At 45.3% G+C, this 11,217-nt stretch overlaps 1 long non-coding RNA gene across 1 annotated transcript; it reads right to left on the bottom strand.

Moving 5' to 3' along the window:
* Positions 1-300: 300 nt before the first annotated feature.
* On the bottom strand, positions 301-10,203 carry LOC139046523 (uncharacterized). Its single transcript, XR_011506660.1, has 3 exons — positions 9,949-10,203; positions 7,232-8,955; positions 301-7,126 (listed from the first exon to the last, which is right to left on the bottom strand). It is a non-coding gene; the product is annotated as an uncharacterized lncRNA (long non-coding RNA).
* Positions 10,204-11,217: the final 1,014 nt, after the last annotated feature.

Raw genomic sequence — 11,217 nt, 5'->3', positions numbered from 1 at the left:
CTCGGCTCACTCCTCAACGAGCAGAGCTGTAAGGTCATGCTTCCTTCTTAGCTGAAACGTGATGCATTTGGCAGAAGGACACCAAGTACAATCCAGCAAAGATTCCTTCTCTTTCCTTTTATCATATAATATTCCAAAGCAGCAGCCTTACAATTTTTCGCCAACTGTAAAAGAAGTTTGAAAAACTCTGTACTACATATTCCTTTCTAAGATAACAGCTAAACACTTTATGGACAAGTTTTCATTATAATTTCTAGTGTACAGTGACTATTAACTTCTTAAAATAAAAGTGGTACATCATTTAAAAAAATAAACCCAGTAGAATCTAAATATTCCAGTTCTTCGATACCCACCATCATCCATTTAAAAAAAATATGAACCAGTTCTTTAAGCATAGAAATTTTTCCATTGTTCTCTTTTCTTTACCTGAATTGTACTTTCTCACAGAATTGTATGTTCATCTAATATATTTTACTGATCAGCTTCTATACATCTTTTTGAAAACTGTGGATAAAAATTTTAAAAGATCTGTATTCCCTAGTCATTTCTAATGACCACAGTGCTCTATATTTTTCTTCTAAATTGAGTTCATTAAAATTATAACCTGTAGAAATTGATCAAAATAACGAATATATTATAGAATCTTATGTATCATTATTCAACATAAAAAGTAAAGTTTTATTGAAAATGTATCTGTTGGTGAGACGGATGGGCTTTTTGACAATTAGTTTATGTAATCACAGACAAATATTATTTATTGATAGACTAAGGCAGGGCTCAGCGTCAATTCAATTCTTAACTTTCATTTTCATAGTTTTAAGTACTGAAATATCTTGCTCAAATGAATTAGTACTTAGAATTGGGAGGAGTTTCATTATGGCCATTCAATTATTTATACTTCTTTCAGCTCGTATGCAAAAAAAGTTACATAGTGATCTATCATCCAAAGTATTTTAAATTATTGATCATCTCCGAACTCAATCAGGACTTTCGTCAATTTAATTGATCGCAAAGAATTTGAACTGACTTGACTTGCAGAATGATTCATTACATACTCATTAGAATCATATGTTAAGCAAATTTTGGGGTATTACGCTAAAAATGCTTTCCTGAGAATCAGCAAATAACTATTACATGCCAGTTACTCTTTTGCTTAGAGGCACCTTTTTTTTTTAAATTCAAAATACCAGAAAACTTTAGGAAAAAAGAAGTATTGTAATTCCAATATACCTTTACCAATGCAACATGTTTTTAATAAAATATGGTTATTTTACCATCGATTTTAAATATATTTTCATCCAGACCTTGGGGTTTCAGACACCAGCTGAGGTGTGGGTGCATGAAGTGATTCACTGAACTCCTCCTCTTTACCAAAAATGGGAAACACGCAGAGGGCGTGTTTGCTGGCAGCCTGGTATTTCCAAGTACCCTTTTTGACAAGTTTGGGCTGTTCTTATCATAGATGGAGGGAGTATTGTCGAGCCTGCCGTCAGATTTTTGCCCAGGTAGGTGAGGCACCATTGCCTTCAGTGCGTCTTCCTCTCATTCTCTCTGTTGTGTTCTCTTGGTAGCCTCCCACAGGTGAGCAAGAATTAGACAAAAATGGGGGCGATAGAAGGCTTTCTGCCATTAAACCAAGATTGCCCTTGTCACATTCCCCTGCATAGCAGGTCAATTTCAGAAATCTTACCCTGGGTCCAAACCCCCTCTTTCTGAGGTTACACTTGCTTCTTAAGTGAAATAAGGTGCATCAGACAGGGGACGACGTGAAGTAGGGCTGACATGCTGCCTCCCCCCTTCCCTCCCTTTGGCACAAGAGGAGGGGTCTTTATGCCCTGGTAAAATGCGCTATAATGAGGTGCACAAAGGGAGAAAGAAAAAGGCTCCTGTGAAGTGGAGGAAGGTCGGTTAAGAAACGAACGTGGAAAAGGACGGTGCAAAGCTTGGGGAAAGAGCATCTGTAAAAAGGGTGTCTGGAGACTGACTGCCTGAAAACCCTTTGTGCCCCATACGCCCTGGGAAATGTGCATGGAAGTGCACGTGCCAATGTGAAGACTGCTGTTCTAAAGGACCCAGTGAGCTCTAGAGAGAAAGGAAGAAAAATGAACATTTACTGAGCAGAAGATGTGAGCACCACAGTGGGAGAGATTTACAACTGTTATCACCTAGGTGAGGACTGTTTATCAACAGGAGTCTAAAAGAGAGAATCAGGCAAATAACACAAGAGTTCTGAAAGCATTTAAAAAGGTCTTTTTAAAAGTCAAAAGACTGTAAGAACTAACAGAAGACCTATTCGCTATCACTCGTGGCCATGAGGAGGTGTGCCCTCCTGGGGTGATGTACTGTTTTACAAGCCACCTGATTTGGGTGGGAGCCGAGGGTCTTAGTGGAACCCTGCAATGATGCTGGGGGTCTTGCTGACACTGCTTGAGTTGCCATGGTTTTCTTTCTTCCTGTTTTTATGAGTAACAACTGTTCAAATGTATTGATTGTGATGCCTCAGGTTTATATTACATACCTATTCATTAATCCATGTAACCTAAAGGAAAATCAAGAGACGGCATCTAGGTGTTGGGGCTGGCCAAGCCTAGTGCTCATTTAAAGACATAAACTTCAGAAACAGCAATAATATGGAATATGCCACATCCCAGAAACTCACAGCAAATACCTTCTATTGTACTTTGTTCTCAATAGAAATTATTATTCACATTAAACGAACACACACACTGAGAGAAAAAAATCTAAGCCTTGGCAAGGCAGGTGCACTGTTTAAGGTCTGAGAGCCAGCCAGTAAGACGCCAAGCTGGAAATCCTAGTCTCGTCCATGTGATGCCAAAGCCTGGAAGGTTTTTCCATTACACCTCAGGGAGTAAACATCAGAGGGGTGTCATGAGCACAATATCCTGACTCAGATATGTCTGAGTCAATTAAAACAGTTTTTGTCCTTTGTAGGAAATATTTGAGTGACCACAAGGCCCGATGCCTGAGGACATGATGGAGCAGAAGCCCGCTCAGAGATTCAATGCTGGGATGTCCACATAGGTCGAATGTTTCCAGGTTGTCATTGTCACTGACATCACCAGCAACATTTTCAGAACTCTTTCTTAGGTGATCTGGAAAATAGAGATGCTTTTAAATGAGGGAAATTTATAGGGATGAGTCTGGTCATAGTAAATTGAAACGGCACATTCTTTTTGCCATTTCCTTGAGAAGAATTCTCCTTGAACTCATAGCAGTAATTTCTTCTCTCCTGGGCAGCTGGGTGCATTGACGCGCTTGGATTGTACTGCTGCAAATCGGGCTCCACCGCCTGTAACTCAACCCTGCATCAATTTTCCTGGTACCTGAGTGAGACTGGTCAGCCTCTAAATCCTCGTATATCCCTTTGATTTCCTTTAAAAAAAACCACAGAAACATAATAGGCTACACGTTACCCACTCTCCAGCTGTCTGTTTGCGACACTCCAACGTAGAGATCTGAGATTGCTAAGCTTGGGCTGTTAAGAGTTTGTAAAAAGTAATGAGTAGACTGAATGCACAGTCGGTGAACTTATTTCCTGGGTACAAACATATCAATAAGAAGAGAACAGCATCCATGTTGAACCAACCTTCCTCTTGTAACCACATGTCAATTGTCTGTTCTTCCTATTTCCTTCCAGGTCACGAGAGAACTATTTAGTACCCCAAATCCTGATTAGTTTATGATTAGTACACAAAGTATCTTATCTAGTTAACTTTTTCTAATCCTTCCAAATAATGTTCTAGTTATTAAAACAATTTTGAATTAAACTGAGAGCATTAATCATTGCTATCTTGGTTAAATGATGCTCCATGCTTTTCCATTAACGGGGACAGATCAAGCTTCGAATTAGGAGCAATGGGCACCTGACTATGAAACGTGAGTGAAGGGTGCTAAGACTGTCCCTTCATCAAAAAGTAAGGTTTTTCTCCAGAGTTGTGTTTCTTTGGGTTACAGAGGCTTTTATTAAAATGCATATTTAGTAGGAAGGCTAGCACCTCAGGCTGTAGTAGTTAATGCCTTTTTACATTTTAGTTGAATGTTCTCTGAAGGCACAATCGCCATGCTGGGAGTGGGCCATGAAGGGTGGAGAGCACCTGCCAGGGTCAGGCAGAAACACCTGGAAATTGAAAGGGGGTGGGATATGGCATCCATGACATCAAGGGTAGGTAACCCGAAACAGTCAACAACAGTTTAAAGGTGTACAGATCCAGTGTCTGGAAGCCCATGGAGAAAGTCTTTACTGAACACCTCAGAAGTGTGCATTAGGTGACACACATGGTCACATCTGAAACCTCCTCAAACCCATGTCTCCAAAGACCCATTCGTTATGGTGTCATGGTGTCCGCTTCCGCCAGGACTGGCCCAGCACACGAGGGGTGGAAGAACACAGGCTCTCGTCTTTCTCAAGATCTTTCCATGTTGAATATTATGTCAAATAGCTAATTAACTGACTCGTTAAGCGCAGTGCACACCAGCCGCTACGCCAAAACCCAGGGGGAGAGTCTCTGTTTTCTCTTTCCTTAAATCAACCTGAAATCAAGAAGCAAACCTAAACCAATTCACTTCATTCGTGTTTATCACATTATGACACACAAAAATTCTGGAAAAATGTGAAAATACTGTGTCTGTGATCTCATTTCATCTGAATGTGATGGACTTGGATAAAATGGCTCGAAGTAACTTATGCTTGAAAAGCAGGATGGCGCGTCTGCTCACTAAATGTGCATTCTTTCCGTTTAAAATATAAAGCATGAATTACTGCCCTCAATGGAAAATAAGTGAGAGACCATTTCGTTCCTGCTGATTCGGTGCTGGTATTGGAAAGGAGGTAAAGGCCACAGGCTCAGAAAGCGTGGGCCCCTTGGATGTGATTCCGAGGGAGCAGGGTGGAGTCAGCAGCCACACAAAGATGGCAGCCCTAGCATCTCATCCACTGGGGCCAGGTCCCTTCCCAAGTCCGGCTCATGACCCAGAGGGCAGTTGGTGTCACAGCCTCTTGAGAAACTTTATCGAGAGAGATGTTGGTGGTTGAAGGGTTTGGCCTAAGTGCTGTTTGCTTCACGCGTTCTTTCTCCACTTCGCATTCACTGTCTTTGTGAACCAGATACTTGCGCCCATGAAGCAACAATTGTCTCTCACCACCTAAATCTGGTGCTTAATATAGATGACTTTTCTTTCCTTGGCACTGACTAGCTGGCAGAACCACAAAGCAGCACCACGTACAATTATGTTTCTCTTCCCCACCATGTGTCATATTCTTTATGAAGTAGACACAATATTGAAAGTGAAGGCAAATAGCTTAGCATAAAATTGACTGAAACGCTAAGCACAAGTGAGGACTCACGTTCTAAATGGCGGAGCCTATGGAATCATGTTTGCCTTTCTCTAGCTTTATGTGTTTTGAGATCAGAAGTTTAATATATTTAGTTCTCTTGCTTCGGAGTGTAACCGACAGCACTTTTCTCTTACGTTTTATGCAAACAGAATATTCATGACAAGTCCAAACTTAGGCTCCTGGGGGAACAATATAGGAAACTGAGTCCCATCACTCCCAGTTTCCCATTGGATACAACAGGGAGCCACACCAACATCCTAACTTTGCAAGCCCCAAGTTCCCTAACTTAGCAATCGAAACACTGCCTGATTGAGGCCCAGATTTTACTATGAACTAGGCAATGAGAAAAACCTGAGGCGTCTCAGGTGCCAGAGAAGCTCATGCTTCAAGCCTCCTTGGAGTGGTTGTGTCTGTGTGGGCAGTAAAGCCAGAAGGAACGTCTTTAGTTTATATCTGTCAGCATCCCTCTGAGAAGTTGGACCTGGCCACATTGATCTTCCCAATCTGTATCAGGAATGCAAATTCTATTCCTTCCAGGGTATTTTAAGGATCACATTTCTCAGTCATAAAGCCATCTGCACTAGTGCCTTTTGACTAATTGGATTGGTCTAGAATCCATTGATGAATGACTGAAGCCACGATGGGGCCATCACCGCAAATGTTATGATATGATATTCACAGAGAATCATCTCTTTGCTGGGCCTCAGCCCAGCTTCCTAGGTGTCGCCGGCTCCAAATACATTGAGATGTGGGTTTCTGATTGCTTCAGCTCATAAATATGCTAATTATGAACATCAAGTGACCACGGAACACGTATCTAAAAAAGATTTACAGGCATATAAAAATAAAATTAATGGCACCTCAACACTAGCAGAATGTGTTAAAATTGAAGTTAGCACACAGTGTCTGCAGGCAGCCAGCGAGTCAGAGAGACTCCGAAGAGGAAGAGTGTGATTTGTGATTCCGAGCCGGGTGGAAAGGGTGCGCTTTGGAGAAAATGCCGACTCAGATGTGGGCACCCCCGGGAAGCGTGCCCGCCAGCTGCCATGCTGGAGTCAGCTGCTGGAGTGATGAAAGCTGCGGCTCTGGGGATTATGTGTGAGGTAACTCCGTGGAGAGGAGGCTGGCTCGGCGTCCCTGATGCTCCGGGGAGGCCCCCTTCTTGGCACGCCCCGGGGAGCTGCTGGGCGGAGCCGAGCCTCGCCCTTGGCTGGCCCGGGGGGCAGAGCTGGCCCCACAGGGGCAGGGCGCTCCGGAGAGGACGCTCTGGGCCATCGGTTCCACCCGTTTTTTGCCTTCGTGGGTGCTGCTTTTGGGAGTGGAGACACTTCTTCTCCATGGCCTTTTGTTATGCTCGCATTTGCCACTGTAAAATAAAATACCTTCCGTAAAAGGGCCACAAAGAGGTTTATTCCCGCCGAACAGAGATGTGGAAAGTCGCAGAGATTGCTAATGGTTGTCAGTGGACAGAACATAGATTAGAAAATAGATTGTACAATGTGATATTAATTTCTTTGAACAGTATTATTACATAAAACTATTTCCCTTAAAATTGGTCTAAGAAATGGAAATTAGAGAAACAAAACCTAAAAGATGACAAGCCCTTAAGAGGAAATCACGCCTCTTAAAAATCTAACCAGAGGTCGGCCCTGTGTCAGAGTGGTTAAGTTTCCCGCTTCAGTAGACAGGATTTGCAGGTTCGGATCCTGGGTGCAGACGTGGCATGGCTCATCAAGCCACACTGGGGTGGCGTCCCACATAGCAGGGGGGCTTTGGGGAGAAGAAGAAAAAAACAAGGTTGGCAACAGATGCTAGCTCAGGGCTAATCTTTAAAAAAAAATAAAAAAATCTAGCCTGGCTAGATGCCTAAAGCACCTGTAACGTGCTCTGTGCGCACGCGCTGAGTCATCACTGAGGCGCAGGAAGGCGCCTGCGCACTGGCTCCGGGGCTTTGGTGAGACAGCGGCTGGGCAGAGACGGTGCTGTCAGGCGTTCTGTTGGTCCACTGGCTTCACAGAGCTTGAGCCGTCAGCCCTCAGGAACCTCTTATTGCTCACAGGGGCTTTTTATCCACATGCCTTTTATCCACAGGCTTTTGCCTCCTAGCATCTCCGAGTCTGCGTTCGTCTGCTCAGTTCTCCTCTCGCTTTGCTGCGGCCTCCGCCTTCTCTGCATGTGTGTAGCCGGTCGCTTCTCCATCTTACGCATCGGTCCTCCCTCCCAACCTCAGCCTGCCGTGACCTGTTATGGCCCTGACCCCACGGCATGGAATTTTCTAGTTTCAGAATGCTGCCACTTGTTGCTTTATTCTTTGTTATTTCCACATCCACACTCCCAAGGGAGGGATTCTGCCTGGCTTAGTTCGTGTTTTCATGCCAGGCAGCTTCTCGAGTTGCTGGTCAGCTCATGGCCTCCATCCCTCGGGTTCCACAGGGATGGTGGCTGGGGACGTGTCAGCAGGAATGAGGAGTCAGAGGGGGCAGGCACATTTGCTGGCGAGTCCTACATGGCAGGGCCATGAGAGAGGGTGAAATGAACAGGGTTCAGTGAGAATGCTGGGGTGTCCATGGGAGGCTGCCCCGAGGAGGCGAGTTTTGAAGACTGAAAAGATCAGGAGGCCACAGCAGGCATTTCAGAGTGAGATGAGAAGGAGTAAATTCTGTGAAGGCACTGAGAGAGGTGTTTGACCAGAGCGCGTTGGTATTTTGAATGACTGTCTGACCCCATCAACTTAGAGATTTCATTGCTTGAGCTCCATTTCAAAAATAACCAGACCCAGGCCCAGCTCTATAGGTTGTGCCCAAGCAGAGCGCCAAGCTAAGGGGCAGGCACCCAGGAGGGCCATGCCTTTTTGACTTTGCAGAAGGTGCCATCCAGGCTCGTTGTGTGAGAAACAAAATTGAAGGTATCCAAATAGCCAAGTCCTAGCATGGAAACAAACCTTTCTATGTAATCCCCAAATTCCCCAGGGTTGCTGTGCCAAGTCGCTAGCATCCACTTGAATGAGAGCTCCTTTCTGCGCTTGTTCACACCCTCTGAACAAGGAACCAAAAATACAAGTGGAGCAAAGAATGGAGAAATAAAATATTTTAACAGTGTCCACGTTCATTAAATTATTGAGAATTAGCCCCTCTCCTTCTACAGTCTGCACGATATTTTGGAATGGCTTCCAATTTGACCAAAGGAAAGCCCTTGCAGTTTCCTCCCAGGGTGTGAGAACCTTTAAGGGCAGACGCGGCATCTTACCCATTTTGGTGTCCCCAGGACTTTTTATGAGCTCTCCCTGGCACACAGGAGCACTGTGACGACCGTCAAGCAGGCAGCCTAATGTGAGGTTTCTTGATGTCTTTGCATGACGATGTAAGTGTCTCCTCTCCAGGGTGGAGCGCCTGCTCAGGAGACCTGGGACGTGCCTGTGGCTGAAGTTGGGGACCCAAGGTCATCTTGCCTCTGCGACTGCTGGAGCGAAGCTGAGGCAGATTTGGGGCATCAGTATGTATGTTGCAAACTGCAACTGCTGTTCCTGGAGCTGGTTGATTTCATCACCATGTTGCAAGAGCAAAACATTGGAACCTGGAATCGGGACACCTGGGGTCACCCTGAGCAGGGAAAAAAATGGGACTAGCTGGTCAGAGAGCAACAGACTCTGGTCCTTTTGAGAAAGACAGTACCGTTTCTCTTATCTATCTTTGCTATCATTTACGTGTTTAAAAATATGCTCATTAGCTGAGTGTCAGAAGATCTGGCCATATTTATGGGTTTTCTATAAGGAAGTATAAAAGCCTAAAGAATAGCGGGAGTCTGGGTCAGTAGCTAACTCGGGGTTCTGATGGCGCAGCGGGGTATGGCAGCTCACAGACCTGCCTCGTGGGTGATGCCAGCTGACCTTTCACGGTGTCTCCAAGTCCGCGTTCTCCTCTGAGCTGGAGGAAGGCTGCTTGGACCTCCATCTGGATAATTAGCCACCTCACCCTGAGTCCAGCAATGGTGCTCGGCCCCAATGACAGAGCAGCCCCACTGCCCCCAGGCAGCTCATCCTGAAGCCAGGAATCTGCACCATTTCCCAGAGTTTCCCTAGGGGGCTAAGGCTCAGGTGTCCACAGCTGTGAAGAATGGAACAGCAACGTGCCTTTCCTAGCTCCTCCACCTGCTCCCTGGTGCCACTTCCCCCCTGCCCTTCGGAGCTAGGGAGTCACTCAAAGAACCCCTTCATCTGAATCACTGTGTCAGCCTCTGCTTCCAGGGGAACCCACGCTGAAACAAGCTGTCGAAGACAGAGCATCGAGGGTCCACTGAAAAATGTGAGTAGGAGGGTGGCCCCTGCAGACAGCAGGCAGGGACCACAAAGACCAGCCTGAGGATGGTGGGCCAGCATGCATCAGGGACAGACTTTCCCAGAAAGAGAGCTAAACTCTCTCATCTCAGACAAGTGAAGCAGCGGCTGCAAAGGCCTCTCCCCCCACGCCCCTCTCCTCTTCCTCCCACCACTCCCTCCCACTGGTAAATGTTGCCTTAACTGGCTTGTCCAATCCAGACAGTATCCAGGAAGTGTGGGGCTGAGACACAAGGAACGAAAGGCATTTTGGACTTACTGTTTCCACCAGCCTTTCTTGGAGGAGCATTCTTTGAGTCCAAAGGCAGAGTTAACTTCTTCGTTCTCTGAGTGTCTCTAGAACCCCACTGGCACCATACATTAGTTCCCAGGGCTGCTGTAACAAAGGCATGGATTGTCTCCCAATGTGGAGGCTGGAAGTCCGAGATCAAGGTGTCGGCAGGCCTGGTTCCTTCGAGGCTGTGAGGAAAGGAATGACTCCTGGTCCCTCTCCCTGGCTGCCTTCTCCCCGTCTCTTCACGTTGTCTTCCTTGCTGTATGTCTCTGCGTCCAAATTTCCCTTTTCTAAGGAAACCAGTCCTATTGGATTTGGGCCCACTGTACTGACCTCATTTTAACTTGATTTCTTCTGTAAAGACTCTATCTCCAAATATGGTCACATTCCAGGTCCTGAGGGTTAGTACTCTAACATACGAGTTTGGAGGGAACACAGTTCAAGTCATACCTCTCCCCTCTGAACACCTTGTGTTATCATTATTCTTCGCTTCTGTCCCCTCAGTAGACCATGAGCTCCTCAAGGTCAGAGTCTAGGGTTTGGTATTCTTGTCTTCAGCACAGCAGCTAAAAATTTTTAAGCCCCCAGCAAACATGTTAAAGGGAAAAAAATCAATAAAAAGTAGGTGTTTGATGAATATTGTTGAATGAATGAACTGCTAGCCAATTTACACTAAGGTGCAAATGACTGCCCTTAGACCCTTTCTGAAAACAGGGCTTTCTTTGGGTGAGGAGTTGGTGTTCAGGAGAGGAAAGGGACTGTGGGCCTCCAACAAAGGTGAGAGGGGAGCAACTGACCAAGGGAGAGGCAGGATGCTAAGGACAGTAAAGATGTCCTGGGACAAGAAATACTGATTTTCAATTTTTCCTGGGGCTGACCCTGCCTTTGGGAGTTTTGAATTTAAAATCTTAACCTTGAAACAAAAAAATAAAACTGAAAATGAAATAAAATCTTCACCTTGTACCATGATTTGCTAACCAGGTTGGACACTCTTGGTCGAGGAAGGTTGCAAGTATCATTTCCTCTTCCCGGCTCATCTAAGAGGATGTTCTCTAATTTCTAGGCTGTTAATGCCCAGCAAAGGTGTCTGGGCGACCCTCCTTGTCCCCATTACCTTTTCAACTGGCTTGTCGTAATTCCTTCTTCTGTATAATGTTCATAAAGGGCTGTGCACCCATGAATGGATGAGCCTGCAGAGAAAAGAGGAGAAGGCAACCTTAAGGGAAATTTTTAACTTGCAAAGTTAAAAGACTT

The sequence above is a fragment of the Equus asinus genome, chromosome 11 (assembly GCF_041296235.1).
Source record: "Equus asinus isolate D_3611 breed Donkey chromosome 11, EquAss-T2T_v2, whole genome shotgun sequence".
In the NCBI taxonomy this organism is placed as follows: domain Eukaryota; kingdom Metazoa; phylum Chordata; class Mammalia; order Perissodactyla; family Equidae; genus Equus; species Equus asinus.
Note: the sequence above shows the minus strand (reverse complement) of the source record. Positions and strands in the feature narration are given on the sequence as shown.